Raw genomic sequence first — 19,999 nt, 5'->3', positions numbered from 1 at the left:
TGAAATAATGCATTGAATGATGCCCCCCCACAAATCAAATTTGTAATTTTCACTGAATTAACTCAGTAACACATTAAAAGATGACTCCATCTGCGTTTTTTTCTGGGTTGTTCAAATGTAAACGCCCACTCAACTATTAGCAAAGAGGAGTGACGTGGGTTAGAGCACTGATGCTCCAGCAAAATTAATTCCCTCATCTCCTCTACAGTTTCTACACTATATGCCTGGCACCATTTATCGAACAAAACACTTCTCGTATGTAAATTCCACATGTGTCTGGTTGGCAGTTTTATCAGTATTTCTAAATTTCTGTTGATAAACTTCAGAAACAAGTTCATAAACCTCCAACACAGTTTTCTTTTAAGTCTTATAGGCTAGATTCTGCTCAATCTACAAACTTGCAAACTTTTGGCTTTCCCCAAAAGTTAACACTGTAACAAAAGTGACCAGCTATGTATTCGAAAGTGCTGAAATATGAGTCAACTTTGGACTCACAAAATGGAGGGACTAACGCTATGTGTTTACTCATATCAAACCCAGCAGGAGCAAAGCCAGCGCTTTGATTAATAGATACTGAAATAGAGGCAACAGGTGCTCCTCCTTCAAGCTTAAGAGCCCTGATACGGAGTTGCATCACTTTCACTTCCAGATCTTTACTGTTGGTCTCCACCACCTTTATCCAGAGGTTTAAGTGGAGATCCTCTGTGGACATACCTACAAAAGTATTAGATGGCAGTTCAGGTTCCACACCAGTGGCAAGCACACCAGCAACCCCCGCCACTTTTGTATCTGTCACCTATGTGGCTTCCTCCCCCTCATCCACAGACACAGCTTATCTCATTCACTCCTTTGACTATTCTCCAAACAGGTCAAATCTGCACAGCTGGTGTAGGGACTACACGTAGCCTAACACCCAGGAAGTCAACCTCCCCTGAGGAAGTCTTGTAAATGACTCCTGGGGTGAGAAGAGACTGCCTGTGATGATTCTAGACCACAGTTTGAATGGCACAGAATCTGAAATAAATGAGGATACTGTATTGGAGACTGCAAAAGACATCTGAAAGGTAAAGACATTCCACTAGGGGTGATTAAGAACCTCAAGTGAAATCAAAGAGTGAGGTTGCTTAGGTAGTGCATGATAAAATGGGTGAATGTCAAAGTATAGAAATTCTGAAGTTGTCAGGATGTGTGAAAATAATGAGTGATAAACATGGACCACAGACAGACAAACTCGCAGTTCAGTTGTGGATTAACACTAGAACCGCCAGGGGTTGCTATATACCTAAAACCACCAACAGGTGAAATTTACCTGTAGCCTGGCTACCACATTTCTAATACTAAAAAAATGTACTCTGTAATTGTATTAAGGCATTGTCTTCACAAAGGAATGTCTAAAGTCATGAAATGAGTTTGTTCAATCATCACCTGTGCTTTGAACCTTTTGTTTTGATAATAATTAAAAGGGAATATATCTATATATGGGTGGGTTGATATTATTATAAAATGATATTCATCACATAATGAAATAACCCATGCTATTTAAATGACCAAAGTAGCCTAAATACCCTAAATGGACAATAATGAACCAAATCAATAACAATAAACAGTTTCTAACTCCTAAATTGAGCAGTAAATATATTTATATTGTAGGAGCAGCAGGCACTGCAGTGAAAGAGAGATAAACTACCCCTTTAAGAGTCACCACAAGTGATGAAGATACACTAAAACCCACTTTTCTATTCTCCAAATGCTGCCTGGCAAGAGATGCTGGCAAGAGATGTAATGTGTGCTCTAGGGTCAATTCTATATTGCACTGAAGATGGCATAAAGGTAACCAGGCAACAACCAAACATGAGCCAATTTGTGCAAATGGGACAAAGCCAGCCCCTATACATCTACCAATGGGATCTGATATCAACTGGTCCGCGATCTGTTGCCTTATAACTACTATCAGTAGCACACACACTGATGTCTGACTCATGTCCCTGACACATGTGGTTATGCCATTACCACATGTTTATGAAACAAGCTGACCTACATTGCACAGCCATGGTAAGCGAAACAGGGGAGACAGGTTTTGAAAGGGGCATGAAAATGATTTGTTAACCCTGTTGCAATATTACAACAATCACTTTTAGCTATCCTAAAAAAAAAAATCTGACAATGTTTTTTTTTAAAGACCACATTTACATAGTCAGTGGGTCCTATTGTTTATCCTTGCAATGCTATTGGATAGTAAATGTGTTTATAGGTACGGCCATCTAGCCATGAACTCACACTACCTGCAAACTTTCCGTCAAGCTCATCTTCTTGTTTTATTGGACTGGATGTGTCAAGAAATTAATAAGTAACATGCCTTGAATATTTTTTTTGTGATGATTACAATGTCTAGAACATGTAGATAGTTATTGTGGAATACATTCATCAAACTTGATTTTGAGCTTGTTATGTCTATGTTGTTATTCTACAACGCTTAGTTAGAGTGGTAGTCAAAATAGCATGTGCACCTTACACATTACATGGGGACATTGCACTTCTCACATGTTCACATATGGAAAAAATACAAATAGAAATATAATGTCTTTCATAATTCACTATAACTAGGTTCTCTTGTTTTCTCTGTTAAAATTTTGAGTTTAGACAAGAATTGAACAAATGAATAAACTGTTTCAGGTTGCAGTATTTGAAACTCTATCTGTAGCAGAAACTGTATCTGTATCTTAGCAGTTAAAAAAATACACTTAACTGATCCTGAGCTTTTTTCTGGGCTTTGTTTGTTTGCCCAAGTAGTTGCCTGTTACATTAGTTAGAAACGGGTTCTGACTGTTCTGAATATTTTGGGGGATGGTAGTTGCATTGTTCAGGGACAGATGTGAGTGGTCCTGGTGTAGGGATGTTAATGTTCTGGGGGGATGCAAGTACTCCTTTAGGTATGATAAGTACAAAGCATAATAGGCTAGTCAGACAGTATTGTGTGAATTTAGTCGAATGTGTAAATGAATTAGGATTATTTTGCATTGATATTATTTAGCCTGGAAAATACTTGGATCTCAATCCTGAACACTTGGTCCACAACTCTATCTATTACTTCAGGTTATCTCATACAATATAATACTTATATGTATCATTACTACATATATTTATTATTATTTGTTTTTACTTTTTCCATTTCTGAATGCAACCAGCAAAGAGAGGTCTTCAATGCAGTGTGCAAAATGTGATTGCTGTCATCCAAAATAGAGAGAGTGATTTTGAAATGGAATCAGACAACACTGATGCGAGTGATGAAGAGGCAGATGAAGATGCCAGTGAAGTGGAAGAAAAAAACTGACAACCCACTAACTTCCCAGCCAGTGATTATCATCGAGCCCTAACCAACCAAACATACCATGCCCCATGAAAAGGTATCGCTTGTTGAAAAATCACACATTTTCCAGTGAAGACGAAGAGAGAATGCTGCAGACACTGCAATAAAAGATAAACCAACATGCTATGCAGCAAGTGTGATGTTCATCTTTACTTTTCAGAACAAAAGAAGTGTCTTTGGGACCATCATTGCATATGAACATGACTGAACACTGGGACTGAGACAAAATTCAGTTTTGTAAATACAATTTTATTCTGTTTTTTTAATTAATAAATGACTATTCATGAAAAATATGACTGTTGTGTGATTATAATTCATGGTATATACTGTTATGGGGCTAAATAAGAAGTCAACACTGCAAATTAACCCTTAGTTGTTCTGTATATTTGTTCAGAAAATGTGAGTAAGAATACAGAAATTCTGCTCACAGCTAGGCCCAACGTTGCAATAATACATTTCCCACAAAACTTACTAAAAGGTAAAGATTTTGAAAATGCTTTAATTTCTGCATCAGAGGCCTCCTACAACAACATCTGAAAGGTTAAAAAAAATTTGCTCATTTTTTTCCCAGCAGTAGTGTGTTATATTGGAATGATGAAATGTATGCATAAACATGACCACTGCGGTCAATAAATTCTTCCTTGTCTCCTGGTCACACCCACAAGTGTTACAATGTCCAATATCCACGTGGCCCATAGATATTGGAGTGCTTGTCAGAACTCAAATGGATAAACAAGGGAGAAGAAGTGCAATACTCACCCATACTAAAAGCATGCATTTGCACTGTCGACTCACCAGCTTACCTGTTACCTTACCAACCTATTACATCAGAATTTAGAGGATTTGAGTTTACCCACAGGTAGTGTTTTGGTACAGTTTGTAGATGACTTAATGATCTGTTCACCTACTGAGGAAGCATGCAAAACTGACGCAGTGACACTGCTGAAATATTTAGCCAAACATGGTCACAAGGCTAGCCTTGCAAAAAATTGTAGTTTCTATCACACACAGTGACATTCCTTGGGCATGAGATTTCAGAGAAGGGCGAATCCCAAAGTAACATCTGATAGCATATTTTTCTTCAAAATTAGACAGTGTGTCTTTGGGACTTCCCCTCTATCTGAGGGCTGTGGCTGCAGCAGAAAAGTCATTGCTTGTGTCGTGTGACATTGTAGGTTATCAGAATTTAACCCTGTTTGTTCCTCATGCAGTGACCTCCACTTTGTTAGAACAGAAAACCTCACACCTGTCACCTGTGAGATGGTTGAAGTATAACAATATTATATTAACAATGCCTAATGTGGAGGTCAAGTGCTGCACAGTGTTAAATCTAGCAACGCTCTGACCAACGGAGGATGATGGGGACCCTCATGACTGTCTGGCTGCTGTAACACAGACTTGCAGTCTGTGAGGTGATCTTGCAGAAACACTTCTCCCTAACTCTGACTGCCTTTGGTATGTTGATGGCCCAGCTAGAAAGAACGTTGACACTGGTAAAAATGAGGTTGGTTATGCAGTTTTAAGTGACCATGACATAATTAAAGCTGCACATTTACCAAACCATCTTTCAGCCCAAGCTGCAGAACTGTTTACTATTACACAAGCCACACTTCCACAGGAAAACCCATCTCATGTTGACCTTTAATCCATAACTTGCTAACATCTAATCACATAAACATCTAAGATTGCTGTCTTTAAATGTGATGTTCATACTAACAACCCTGACGAGGCAGCTTAGAAAAAGGCTAACTGTACATATGTGAATAATGTGTGACAATCTCAGGACGGACGTCGATGCTTGCCTAAATGTTTGTTTCCTTTCTATACTAAGTTGGCACATGGGAAGGACCATGCATCAAAAGGGGGTTGGTGGCTGCAGTAAACACTGGTTCATCAGAGACTTTACAAATTACTCAAAAAAAAGTTGCCCAAAATGTTGCTCAATTGGGCATTGATTTGTGACAACACTGTGACTCACCTCCAGAATGGTGGTGGGGGGTTGGTCAGGACCCTGAAAACAAAATTGCTGAAGTGTTGTGAAGAAACAGGTTTAACGTGGGTAAAAGTTTTGCCTCTAGTGTTAATGGCTATAAGGAGAGGGGAATAGCAAAAACAGGTCTGTCACTTTTTGAAATAATGATGCGCAGACAAATTAATATTGTAATCTCCCTTCCCCCACAACACAAAGCTTTGGGCCTTAAATGTTAAGCTCTATCCACACACAGGTGAAAGCAGTGCTCCCACATCCAACCGAGGGGCCTCAACACAATCTCCAACCAAGAGATTGGATCCTGGTGAAGAATCTGAAGAGGAAGCATTGGAGGAAATCCAGATGGACAGGATCACATAAGGTCGGGGGCAGCTGTGGCTCAGGAGGTAGAGCGGGTCATCCACTAATTGGAAGATTGGTGGTTTGATTCCCGGCTCCTCCGGTCCGTATGTGGATGTGTCCTTGGGCAAGATACTTAACCCCAAATTGCTCCTGATGGCTGTGCCATCAGTGTGTGAATGTGTGTGAATGATTAGATTTCCTCTGATGGGCAAGTTGGGACTTTGCATGGTAGGCCCTGTACCCATTTAGTGTACGAATGTGTGTGAATGGGTGAATGTGATTGGTAGCGTAAAAAGCGCTTTGAGTGGTCGGAAGACTAGAAAGGCGCTATACAAGTACAGTCCATTTACCATTCTGCTGACCACACCTGCAGTTGTCAAGATAGATGGACAAAGCAGCTGGATCCATGCCAGCCACTGCAGGAAGGTGCCACCGCTGTAGGAAGGACAGGGTGAGAGACCAGCATTGCCCAACCCAGACCAGGAAGAGAAGTAGCTGATAAGGTGCAACAGACACCCACCTATAACCTAGGATGAGAAGCAGACATGGCCTGTTCCCATTGACGTTTAAAAACCATAAGGGAACCAATGGTTGCTATGCAGATCCATAGGAGAAATAATAACTTTCCCACTGGAGGGTTAAGTACTGGTGATCTCTGACCTCAGAAGAAGGGCAAAGAGCACCTCAGTGCTTTGCAACAACACCAGACACCCTTTACTGAAAATTAAGTTCTAAGACATCTGACACATAGTGACACTCATGTTATATTATTATATTATGATTTAATTAGATTATTTGTGATTGGAATTAATCATGCCACTTGCTTGTGCAGTCCATTCATTTGTCTACAACACAGGTCAACTGATGTGCATTTTGCTTGCTTTCACATGCCTCCTAGTACCACCTTTCCTGTGGTTATTGCGTACCCCTAATCCAAACAATGAGCTCAGAAAGGCTAGGTATGTAACAAGAGGTGATGAAGCATGGCTGACACACCCAAAACCTCCACATGCCTATGCAACCAGCACCTGGTGGTGTTATGCTAACTTCACTGCCAAATTGTATCATCCACGCACATGCCTCATGTTTAGGAACTCCCTTGAGCAGAGTAAGAAAATAGTAAGTAACAGCTAGCAAAACCAATTGCCTAGCAGGACTCACAACATACCCTGGATTAGGAGTAGTTCAGTCTGGGACAAATTTCAGCATTCCTATGAACATAACTTGTTCACCCATGATCAACTCAAACTGTTCAATGGTCAAGGAATTGTTAGCCTGGCTACAAGTATTCATGAAATTCCCAATACCAATGATGGTACTCACTGACTTTCCCAGTATGTTTCCTAAGAAACAATTCTCAACAGCTGGGAGTTTTAGACAAAGTACAGTGCCAATAAATTGAAGGCCCCTACAGGAAGGAGACACAGTGTCTCATATGTTACAGAGTAGCTCATGTACACCCAACCGCAACCAACGACTGAATGTATGTGCAGAATGAATGCAACATGGCATATTCCATATCCATATAGCAGTTATTGTATGAATATATATACATGCTTGTGTGAAGTTGTGAAAGGTTAAATGCTTAGTGGTAGCCATAGAGATCATGTTTGTACATCTTAACAGTATGTTCCTGTGTGAAAGAGAAACAATGAGCATTGTTTATTCTGAAGCAGATCCTGTCATGTATGTGTGGGTATCATGCATAGAGTAGTCACAACAACTCCTAGAGGCTGCTGTGAAAGAGATTAAGAAGTATTTGCTCGACTGTTAGGGGCTCAGTCCTCTATAGCAACTCGTACGTCTGTATCGAGTGTGAGCAGTGGTGTAATGTATCTAAGTAATACTACTTTGTTATAGTACTTAAGTAGTTTTTGGGAGTATCTGTACTTTCTATCTGAGTTTTTATACTTCTGTTGGGCCTCATGGGCCATGTGCAAGAGACAAAGGGAGGCCTGCACGAAGTGACAAAGCCTGATAACAAAGAAAGGTGTCAAGTCAATCAAAAGGACTCCAAATGGACTTCAACTCCCATCATGCTCTGCTCAACTCACACCTAGGTGTGAAATCTGGCAGAGTCAAACTCGGCTCCCATTGGATGAGACCCGCCGGAAATGTCTGGAGATTTCCTCTTTCCGGCCGTGATGTCACCGAGGGTATAAACACTGGAGCCACTTCTCAAACAGCGCTTCCAGCTGCTTGCTGGCTAATGTAAGGAAGTAACTCCTGTACGTATGTGATAGTATTGTGCCATACAATCTCAGCATTGCTTGACAAGTGGAGATTTCTCCGCGTTCAACTGAGCATGTTACCAAAGAAGACCGCTATGTAACCCAGTGCTCTATCACCTTTCCTGAAGAAGGTGAAGGATAACTTCTGTGTCCCACTTGCCTTAAAGTGAGTTGAGTGAGTAACACCGCCGAGGATCAGCTGCCGTGAAACCCACCAACAGAGCATGAAGATGGACCCCCGTCAGCATCGGAAGATGGACTGAAACACACCCTATTGCTTCCTTGAGTGACACAAGTAAGAGGCTTAAGTCTGGGCAGAGATAGGATATTAAAGTATGTGTTATTTTCAGCCACAGTGCTGTTGTTGTAATGTTAATGAACTGTAAATACTGTGAAGGTATTATTGCTGTCTGCTGCTTGTTTTGGCCGTGTTTATCACGCTAAACTGGTTTGTGCTTGTCCAACTGCTTGGACTGCTTTGTGTTAGCCTGCCATTGTGTGTGAGACCATGGGTTACATTTTATTTGTTGAAATCCTCTTTACTAACCCACTTACATGTACACACGCACACGTTTAGACACTGACACACACTACTCTGTAGACACGTGTTGCTAAGCAACAGAGACACTCAGCTTTGTCCGATGCCATTGCAGGGATCAGAGGCGTGTGTTAAGCCACAGACGCCATTAAACATTGTCTCTGTTCAAATCTCGCGGTCACATCAGCCATCTTGACCGGACCTCTTGCATGACGTAACCCCACGTGGTTCACATCCGCTGTCTGGTTCCTTCTTCTTCCTCTCTCACACGCCCCCTGCACACACACACACATATCTCTGTTAGTGCTGTATATTGCTTTGCTTGTTTATAACCACCGTTGTTTATGATTGCTTGTATTTGATAGTTTGTAGTTGTATAATAGATGTTTACTAACTGAAGTATTATTGATTTGTAATTGATACTGCTAATGTTCATAAATTCTGTTGCACATTTAAAAAGAAGTTTCCTGTGATTGTAGCTTGGAGACGGGGTCAGTGCTTGAATTCAAATCTTCACTGTTCATCCTGTAATGTTAATATTTCTCAGATGTTGACATTCTTGGATGAACATCCTTATTGAGATTGTTTTCATTGTTTGGTTACTGGTCCCCAACCTCAGGGTGGTGGCCCGTTATTATTAATTCACATTCATAATTTTATTGATTTTTAAATCAATACAATTATTCATCATGCCCAGGCTTCAACGCCGCCGCCACCAGTCATCTCTTCTGCTTTGAGTGCCTTGGACATGACCATGCAGAGAACAGCGTGATGCAGCCACCACCCTGCATTCACTGCTGAGGACTTCCTCTGACTCAACGCCGGCACCAGTGGGACCATTTTTGGCTGTGTGATGTCACCCTCTGCTCTCTGCGAGAGCAACCCGACCCAGAGACCCTCATGCCCTGGTCGAGGGCACTCTGTGTCAATGACAAGCCCCCCAACTTGGCCAGTGCTTAGCCACTGCGGCTGCTGCCAGATGCCTTGGTGTCCACCTTCAGCTTCAGTTCCCCATGATTTCCCGCAGGTTATGGCCACAGCTACAGAGCATGTAGGGCTCTCACTGCCCCTGCCTATCTTGCCCAAACCAGTTAGCCGGCTTTGTAAAGGCTTTTATGGCCCAGCTCATCCGGCTCAACCTGCCTTTGTTTTACCATGTCTCACGGATATTTGGCAGTGTGTCGAAATGTCCTGGAAGGAGCCGCTGAAAACAAAGTCATCAGTCTCGGGACTGATTTCCTTCCTGAGAGTGCAGAGCCACACAGATACAAGCTGTTGGAATATTTCGATAAAATTTTCCAATTGGGTGCGCAGCTGGCCATGGCAGCTAACAACCTGGGAGTATTAGGCATCGCTGTGACTACAACTAGACTACTCCCAGCCCCCCACCCCCCACTACAGAACAGGCTGACTTTCTGGGCCACGCCATCAGCCAGATGAATAACTTTATTAAGAGTGTTGCTACTGCTGCAGGGTGCATGTTGTGTTGCTTTCTATAGTGAGCTCACATCACATGTGGCTTGGACCCACCACCCTACAGAGGAAGGACAGAGAAGACCTCCTGGGAGCTCCCATGGCTCTAGACAGCCTTTTCCTCCATCACTCAGTGCTTTAAGAGGCTGAAAGAGGAGAAGGCACAGCTGAGTCCTCATCTGCCGCTTGCATCTTCTTCAAGCCAGAAAAGAGACGAGGTGCATCACCACAACACCATGGTGAGGAGGAGAGCACACAGGCAGGGCAGAGCACTGCCAGCCCCCTCCGCATCAGCCACCTCTCAGTCCACTTTGACGGAGACTTAGCAGCACCGACCCACTCGTGATCACTGATTGGCCCATGCCGGGGTGAAAAATACCTGCAGAAGCTGACCTACGCATGGGGAAAGTCTGTGGCACCAAAATGACTGTCAGCAGGAGGGAGCGCCACATCGGCGAGGGTTATTTCCACTATACATGTTCAATGCACTTTGTTCAATGTGTGTTGAAAATGTTTTAATGAAAACAGATTACATTTTCCAGCAAAGAGCAAAATCCTCCACCCCTCTTCCACCTCTCAGGCCCTCCATGACACTGTGATGAGAGCAGCCTGCACTGCTTCATCCAGCCACTCACAGAGGCTGTTTAATGCAGAAAGCATTCACTCAGCTAGGGAAGCAGACGGCGGGTGGCTACATTCAACTGCAAGCTGTGCTAGCTGGAAAAAGCTCAGCAGAGCCTGCTCGTGTTATGTTACATGCAATGTTGTGAGAAAGAAACACATCCCACCTGACATAACGACACACAGAAGCAGATCTGTCTCTTGCTGTGCTCACTTGTGCTGTTATCTATTAGACTAGCCATCACAGCTCATCTCTCCGGCTAACGGTGATACAGTGAGCAGCATTATATCCTCACTGAGGAATAACACTTCGCGCCCACACATGGACCAGTGAGAGGACGCTTCATGTCTGCTTAATGTCAGTACTGCCTCCTGCTGTTTTTGCCACTATCCTTCATGGGTCCAGCATACACAGCTTATCTCTCAGGTTAATGATGATGTGGCCGGTGGCATTACTTCCTCCTTAAAGAGAAATGACCCAGGGCCGCACACTAACGGGGGAGAGGGGACATCAAGTCTGCTCCACTCCTCTCTGGTTATTTCTGTGGGAGATACAGAAGGGGAAGGACGCACTGACACGAGATCAAGTGCTGTGTTGAGACAGCCAACAATGATGTGTTTATGGGCCACTCAGCTTTGTGCTTTCAATATTGGCTCCCCTTGGGCCAGTCTTCATGTTTATGTAAGGTTTGGCAGTGGAGAGGGTCAAATCAGAGCACCACAGCTTTTTGATGGACTGGATGGACAGAAAACTGAGACTGGTTCCCAATAAGGCAGGAGGTTTCAGACCCACTTTGGATCTCTGCATCCTGAACCAGTGTATTGCTGGAAAGACATTCTACATGCTAACCATCAGGAGACTGCTGAAACTGGTTCAACCAGGCTCCAGGTTCACCACCATCAACCTGAAAGATGCATATTTTCACATTGAGGTGGCGCCGAAAGACATGAAGTTCCTGCATTTCACCTTTCAGGGATAGCTTACAAGTACAACAGGCTACCGTTTTGCTACTCCCTGGCGCACTGCACATTCATCAAGTGTGTAGTGGTGCAGTTGTTGCTCGACCAGGGCATGAGGGTCTTCTTTTACTCGGACAACCTCATTGTCATGCCAAGTCCAAAGAATGGGCCATTTTCCACACAACCAAGATGGTGCTGCACCTAACCCTGTTAGGCTTCACCATCAACTAGAAGAAGAGCACCCCCAGCCACACCAGCAGGTGGAGTATCTGGGCATAGGCCTCATCTCAGTCAGTCTGCAGGCTGTTCAGTCATAATCAAGACGGACGGCACTGCAGCAGACAGTTCTCAGACTGCAGTGGGGAGCAGTAGTGACAGCTTTGACTGTGATGCAATTGTTAGGGCTTAAGGCAGCAGGGCATCCAGTGGTTCCACTGGGGTTCCTGCACATGTGCCACCTGCAATGGTGGTTCATTAGCTTGCACTTGGACTCCAAGATGCACAAGCACCGCATGGTGAACGCTCCCCCATCAGTGCAGGAGGACCTGCATTATTGGGGGTCCCCACAGCATCTGTCAATGGGGGCACTGCTGGATTAAGTCATCTCATACATAGCGGTGTTCACAGATGCATTCCTCACAGGGTGGGGGGGGGCACCTGCCTAGGGAGAGCGATAGGTGGTGTGTGACTTCAGGGGGAAACTGACACATCAACCTCAGGTGGTGTCTTGGTTCTCAAACACTTCCTGTCTCTGGGTCAGGGGCGATGTGTTGGTGAAACCACACCATGGTTGCATTCATCAAGGGCAGGGCAGAGTCTGATCCACAGCCCTGTTGAAGATGGCAGAGAACCTGTTGTTGTGGGCCTCAGAAAACCTCCTGTCTCTGAGAGCCCTCCACATTCCAGGTCTGGAAAACAGAAGCGCCAACCTCATATCGACAGGCGGCCCTCTGGCAGATGAGTGGGTCCTACACCCCAAGATGAACTAGTTCGGGAAAGCAGAAGTGGACCTGTTTGCCAGTTAAAACAACACCCACTGCCCGCTTTCCCTGACACTGCAAGATGATTCACCACTGGGGGTGGATGCATTTGCACACGCACCATGGCCAAGGAGGCTGCTTTATGCCTTTCTCCCTCTTCATCTCATTCCTCCTCTGCTGGAGAGAGTGAGACAAGAGTGGCTGAGGGAATTCTGATAGCCCTGGACTACCGTTCTGTGCCGTGGTATGCAGAGATGACCCAGATGTTGGTGGCCCAGTCCTGGTCCACCAACATCTTTGGGGGACCCTGTCCCAGGAGGAGGGCTTGATAGGCGCACTGCCCACTTTGGGCCAACCTCTCCAGGCTAGGCTCCTGAGATATACTGGACTTTCTGCACAAGTGGTGGAAAAGGGGCTGTCTCATGTCACTGTTTAAGTGTATGCAGCAGCTATTTCCTTTGGTCATGAGGGCTTTGATGACAGATGTGTCTTTGCCCACCCCCTCATGAAACATTTGTTACAGGGGGTTAGGAGACAATGTCCAATGACACATGTCTCTGTGTCTCTGTCTCTGTTCCCAGTGGGAACTACTGTTGGTGCTCAAGGTCCTAGTTAGCGATTCCTATGAGCCTCAGGTGTGCTCCTCTCTGTAGGCATTTTCATTCAAGACAGCTTTGCTGCTTGCACTGACCTCAGCTAAAACAGTGAATTCCCACCCCTCCTTTGTTCCCACAAACATAAGGAGTTCCTTTGGGTCGAGAACTACTCATCTAGAGGCATTTCGTCCTCTACCCCATGGGGACATCAGGGAGGCAAAGCTGCATCAATTTTGCCAAGTACTTGCATTGGCTTGTTATGTTGAATAGATGGCCCCCTTTTGGCACACTGAATAGCTGTTCGTGTGCTATGGAGAAGGAGTGGCCGGGAGAGAGAGAGAGCCCTATCCAAGACATGCCTAGCTAGTTGGCATCTCCCAAGCCTACAGGCAGGCAAGTAAGGCCCCCCCCACTGTGGTCCAAGCACCTTCCACATGTGGTGTAGCAGCATCAATGGCCTTATTTAGTGGGGTGAGTGTTGAGGACATATGCATGGCAGCATCTCGGTCTATGCCTTGTCCATTCATAAGGTTCTATCTCTTGGACATGATGTGCTCCTTTTCAAGGTCCATGCTTGCAGGGGTGACTCAGGACTTGTGAAAAGGGTAGTGTGAGTGTCGCTATGGTACACTTGAACCCCCCTGGGCCATATACACCTGCATTCTCCCATGAGCCAAGATGACTTAGGGAATGAGGTGTGCAGGGTGTCTGTTGTTTGGTTTTTGACCCCTGTGAGGTTAGGCCATGGTTTCACCCAGTTCATGTTCATGTTAACTGGGCTGGGTTGGGCCCCCTAGTTCTCTAAAAGAGGGCAGAGCCTGTGTGAGATAGAACAAAGGTTACAATATTGTAATCCTAGTTCTATAAGCACAGGCGGAGCCCTCAACCTACGGATCCTGCCTCCTATGCCATCAGCTGAAGTGGTGTTCGATAGTAAGCAGCAGTGAGACATTACTTATATAGTGTGCAAGACACATGTAATCGGTAGGCACGTCCTGATTGGCCGGCTACGCACATGCAGTTTTCAGTGAGTGATTGCGTGTATGTGATTGGAAGAGAGTATTACCTATAGACTCAAGTAGAGGGTGCTGCCTTTTCTTATAGATCTGGGGTTACAATATCATAACCGTTGTTTCTGGATGTGAGTGGCTGTGAGACAATGCCTTATATACTATGTGGGACACACGTCATAAATAGGTGCGTCCTGATTGGCCAGCTACGTACATGAAAATTTCAGTCAGCGATTGTGTGTATGTGATTGGAGGAGAGTATTACTCATAGAGTCCAGTAGAGGGCTCCTGCTGTGCTTATAGAACTAGGGTTACAATATTGTAACCTGTGTTATGCATATCCAAGTGATGTCATTTTGAAATTGCACATCTCTGAGTAATCATCCAGTGAAATCCAATTATACTATTTTGTTAGTTAACAGAGAGCTAATATTTGTAAAACATCATGTGATTGGGATCTTATGCTGAACAGATTTCTGCACAAGACAAACAAGATGATTGCACTAAAATTAATTTATCCATCATCAGCATTCATGAGCTATTGTTCCACTTGGTAATTAGCCAAATAAATTGAGATTGTGATCATCATATGATCAAGTCATATCACGAAGTACAAGCCAAAAGTAAACAGGGACCCAAGAGTGATGAAATCCTCTTAGGGCCAATCCATAGGAAGTAAACAATGGTTGTAGCACAATGCTCGGGCAAAGGAAATGAAGGAATTCTATTCAGAGAATTGAAATATGTTTGATTTTGAAAGAAAGAAAAAATAATGGAAAAAGTAGTGAATCCATTGTCTCTTTCCCTGTTTCTTTTTTTTTTCTGTTGTTGTTTTTTTTTGGGGGGGGGGGGGTTGGGTTTTTTTATTATTTTGTTTTTTATGGGGGACAATAAACCAGTTTTTAAAAATGGATGTCTTTTTATTTGGGATTGTCCTTGAGAGTCCTTGATTTCTCAACTCTTAGAACATTAGTATGTGGGTGGTAGTGATGTCAAACTGTGACACTAAATGTAACATGTGTAGCTAAGATACCGAAGTAAAGTAAAGTGAATGATTTTTGATCATTCCAAAACTTCGACTAAGCTTCAACTAAGCTATCATATTGTATATCATCTGGATTGACATCGTTTGCCCATACTGAAATACTTAGATGTACCCCCTTAAATGCTTCAGTTGTTTTTTTTGCCTTTCAAGCCAGCAGGCACTGTAGCTGTAATACATTTAGTTAACATTAAGCCATGCTTTAAGGCCAAACATGTCAGTTACAAAGATTTGTGAAGTAAGGCGCAGCAAGTAAGATGAATATTTTTATATTAACATTAAATTTAAATGTATTATGGAGGAATTGTTCTTAATGACAAACCTGCTTGGAATTATCTACAATGCAGAGATTTTTAGCTTTTTGTAGCTCACTGTTTTGGGCCCACAGATTTACTGTATGAATTAATCATAGATAGGGATATATAAACATACATACTGCACATACTGTACATGAAGTACTACAACACAGGTGTTAGGTGTGCTAGCCCCAATCAACCAATCAGTCTTAGATGTGCTGACATTGAACTGGCCCACCAACTACTGTATGTCCTTATTCAGCATCATCCATATTGTCAGCTTTCTTAGTTTTGTGTGTGTGTGTGTGTGTGTGAGGGAGAGAGAGAGAGAGAGAGAGAGAGAGAGAGAATGAGAGAGAAATAAGTTGAAGCAAATTAAATTTCACTTTTGTTTTCACATCAGGAGTCTATGATTCGATGTATCCATCTCGGGTAAAGCAGCATCAGCCAAACCAAGTATGAATGGGAATATAACGCTTTTGATGTCAATATGATAACCGTAGTGAAGAGAAACATTACATTACAAAAAACAAAAAGTTAAAATGAACCTGCTTGGAATTGCATCTGTAATCAGATATATTAATGGCAGCCACTAATTGAAAAAAACGCCAAACATGCTATAATTGCACTTTGAAAACCAATGTGTTGGTTTTATAATTCTCAGAAACACAGTATATTTCTGCAGCATCATAATTTATCTCTGTTGTGGGGCCAACCTCTAACTTTATATTAGACCCTGTATGGCATGACAATATGATAAAACTACTTGTTAACCCTTATATACTGTTCAGGGTCAAATTTGACCCATTTTTAAATTTGAGAGAAGAAAAAACACCCCAAACACTTTTCTTTTACCCTGAAATATGTGGACTTATCCTAATGTGACCTGTAATAACAAAAATGGACATATTTCAACTTTTTAAAAATATTTTTGTGCAGCTGATACACATTTTGTGTTTGACCCATACTTATTCAATAATCACTATTCAAAAATACTGTTCAAAAATACTCTTTTTTCACATATATTTCCTTGAAATCATTATGTTCTCCTGTGTTATGTAATGTAGGATCATTATATAGTGTGATTTTAAATGTTTTTTCTCCATAAATGAAAAGCCTAAAAACTAAAGAATACACTCTCTGTGATCTCTGAAAGCTTCATTAAGGACTAATCACCAACTTATCTGTGATGATTCATGAATTGAGGTTCAGAATTTTGGTATAGAGACTAATGATGAGGGGATACTGTGAAGGGTCAGAATATGAACAGTATGTAAGGTTCAAAGGGTTGCCTTTGAATATACTAAAAAGGTGGTTATTGTAAGCTGATCATAAGCATGTGAACGCATGCAGTCTATTCCTTGTGGAGGCATTTCATTACAATGTATAATGCCAACTGGCTTGCACTCTCTCTCTCTCTTTCTCTCTCTCTGTCTCTCTCACTTTCTTTCTCTCAGTCCTATTAAAGAAAATAAATGTTCTCTAATATCATAATTGATCCTTAAGATCACATATGTTGACTAGTGACTTCTGGTAGGCATATAGGCTAATGGACTTAAACAGTAACTGCATAATTTTGATTGTAGGCTTCTAACATAATAACAATTCATTCTACTGGATTGTTGTAGGGTATACTCATAGATCTTCATCAGTGACAGTCTACAGTCAGGCCCCCTTCCCTCTACTGTGACAGGAAGTTACAGTGTATCTACGTAAGTACTTGTCACCATCAGCTCATTTTCTATAGTTATTGTGTGTGTGTGTGTCTGTGTGTGTGTGTGTGTGTGTGTGTGTGTGTGTGTGTGTGTGTGACCAAGCAGTGATGATACCATTTTGTATGCTGGCTTGCTTAAAGGGGGAGGGGGGTAGTAGTAGTAGTAGTTTTATTTCTTATATGAACTGTATAAAGGCACACAATGTTAGAAAAGCCTTTTATGAATTTGGGCCCGTGCATGCCCCTCTAACATTCTCTGCACATCCCTGTTCCCCTCCCCACAACAAGAATTACTTCTTGAGGGTGTGTTCATCATGTTTCAACTCACAAGCAATCCAGCAAAGCAACCACCCACTTGCAAGTACAGTAGATGTGGTAACCATGCACATAAACACAGATGCTCACTCTCTCCGTCTTTTAAATACACACATACAGTATGCATATAAATACACGGTTCCACAATAATTGCCAGACTTTGTTCTGTGTGGGCGATCACTGGAGGCGGCGTCGACTGCTGCAGTGCTCTGCATCTTTGTTCCCGTGGAAACTGTGATAGTGGGATACACCAACTGACCCTGTTTAACATGCAAAGAATTAGCCATGCACAGAACCCCTTTCTTTAAAATTTGCATCTATCCGTCTTATCTTATCTGTCTCAAAATCTTTTACCCCAGCACTCCAACCACATATTTCAGATTTTTTTGCTTCATTTAATCAAATCACCATTTAAATGCATTGGACCTTTTAGGTAAAATTGCTGTAATGTAAAATATTTACACGTAAAACACCATATATCTGATAGAGAGAACAAAGTTTACATTGTAATTAAAAGAAAAGTGGGAATCAAGCAAAAGCAAGATGATGAAGTTCTTGTAGGAAGAGTAAAGGAAATACAGTACTTGGTTTGTAGGTTTTTGGAATACAAGTACCAAGTAATCCAGAAATGAGATCTACTGGTGATGAAGACATGCAGAAGTAATATAAAGTATACTTGTAAGAGAAAAGGCTGTACTCTTCCTAGAATTGATAAAAGTAGTATTTCTATGTATACACCAAGACTCCAGGAAACTATACTCCGAGGTTCCTTGCTTGATTCTAAATTTTGTTGAGGCTGGGCCTTAAAAAAACTTTTTTTTACTAATTCTACTAATAAATGAATGCTAATTATTTAGAATAAATAAATTACTAATAACTTAATTCTGTTTTTACCTCTGTGCAGCTGACAGGACTACTGTAACATTAAAGGGATAGTTTGTATTTTTGGAAGTGGGATTGTATGAGGTACTTATCCATAGTCAGTGTATTACCTGCAGTAGATTAGGGTCAGTAAGCTCCCAGTTTGGAAAATCAGACAACAGTACCAGCACAGAAGCTAAGCACTCTACTGGTATGGATGGGGCCAGCAGCAAAATGTATTTTAGCCACCTAAATAAAGGCCAACCTAAAAAAAAATCAATATCAGTTTAAGTGTACGCTATATTTAGAATATTTTCACCACTTTTACCCTTGCCTTTCCACTACATTTTCTCAACTGTAGAACTTCAGTATTCTTATGCATGCTGCGCACTGTATTACGCCACAGATCAGCTGTTTGGGTCAGAAAGTGCTGCTGCAGCATAATACAGTGTGTGGTACATAAGTTCTACAGTTGAGAAAATTTAGTGCCCGAGGAAGAGCTCTGTCTGATGGCTAGATAAAGCATGAAAATATTCTAAATATATTTTTTTAGGTGGGCCTTTACTTAGGTGGCTAAAATACACTTTTCTCCTGGCTTCCATGCCAGTACTCTTGTCTGCTTCTTCAAACTGGGAGCATGCTGACCCAAATCTACTGCGAGTAATACACTAACTATGGATAAGTATCTCATACAACCTCACTTCAGAAAATACAAACTATCCCTTTAATGTTACAGCAGTCCTGTCAGCTGCACAGAGGTAAAACAGAATTATTTTTTTAGTAATCTAATTATGTAAACAGTACAGTAGACCACTTAGGGCTGACGTTTTTGGGTTGTAAGGAAATGCAAAGCTGCATACTATCGTATAGCAATAAAATCAATCCCATGGACCCAGTGGGACACCCCTGTCACTAATTGGGTAATTGGAAGTTTGCAGGTGGTATTTTTTTCTCAGTCACATGTACACAATAAATCTACCGATATTGTGAATGATATTGCAGCTTAAGTAACTTAGTAATCAATTGGTTATCTTCGGTTATTTTCTACTGCATTTTATGTATTTATTTATTTTGTTTTAGCAATGTACCTGGAGGAAAAAAATGTTTTGCTTGCCTTATCTATTTCTGGCCATCTTCTGTCCATCTTCTGCAGATGTGTATGTCCAGGCATCCAGTATTCATTCATCCAATACTGTATGATGATGTGGGCAGTGGTCATACTTTTCCAACTTTGTGAAGAAAAGAAAAAAAAAACAAAAAACAGAACAATCCAAACAGGGCTGTGGTTTTTACATGGTATGTGTGCTGGACCACTGGTTTGCAAATATGTCAAACATCACCTGTCAATACATGTTTTGCCAGTGAAAGAATTTGAGTTTGGGAGGATGTGGTCATTAAATGCATTTTGAGTCGACGCAATAAAAAAGTCATGCAAACTTCACTCTGCATAAACTGCTGATGTGTTAAATGTGTGAAGTGCACAGAAAAGTGGACTATAAAAAACTATGATACAAACAACATCGCCTGTTTCTTGTCTTTTTTTCAATCTGGGATGGAGTTGATGTTAAACTTCTCTTGAGAAGATGTCCAGGTACTGTTGGGGTGAAGGGAAAACTTTGAGTAATTAATAGCCAAGTACTGTAAATGGGTCATTGCAGGCGAG

The 19,999-nt window shown here is 42.1% G+C and overlaps 1 long non-coding RNA gene across 1 annotated transcript; it reads left to right on the top strand.

The window, feature by feature from the left end:
* Positions 1–8,106: 8,106 nt before the first annotated feature.
* On the top strand, positions 8,107–19,788 carry LOC121896676. Its single transcript, XR_006096070.1, has 3 exons — positions 8,107–8,225; positions 17,075–17,158; positions 19,490–19,788. It is a non-coding gene; the product is annotated as an uncharacterized LOC121896676 (long non-coding RNA).
* The last annotated feature ends 211 nt before the right edge of the window (positions 19,789–19,999 follow it).

The sequence above is a fragment of the Thunnus maccoyii genome, chromosome 5, assembly GCF_910596095.1.
Source record: "Thunnus maccoyii chromosome 5, fThuMac1.1, whole genome shotgun sequence".
Taxonomy (NCBI): Eukaryota; Metazoa; Chordata; class Actinopteri; order Scombriformes; family Scombridae; genus Thunnus; species Thunnus maccoyii.
This window is presented reverse-complemented; position numbering and strand designations above follow the sequence as displayed.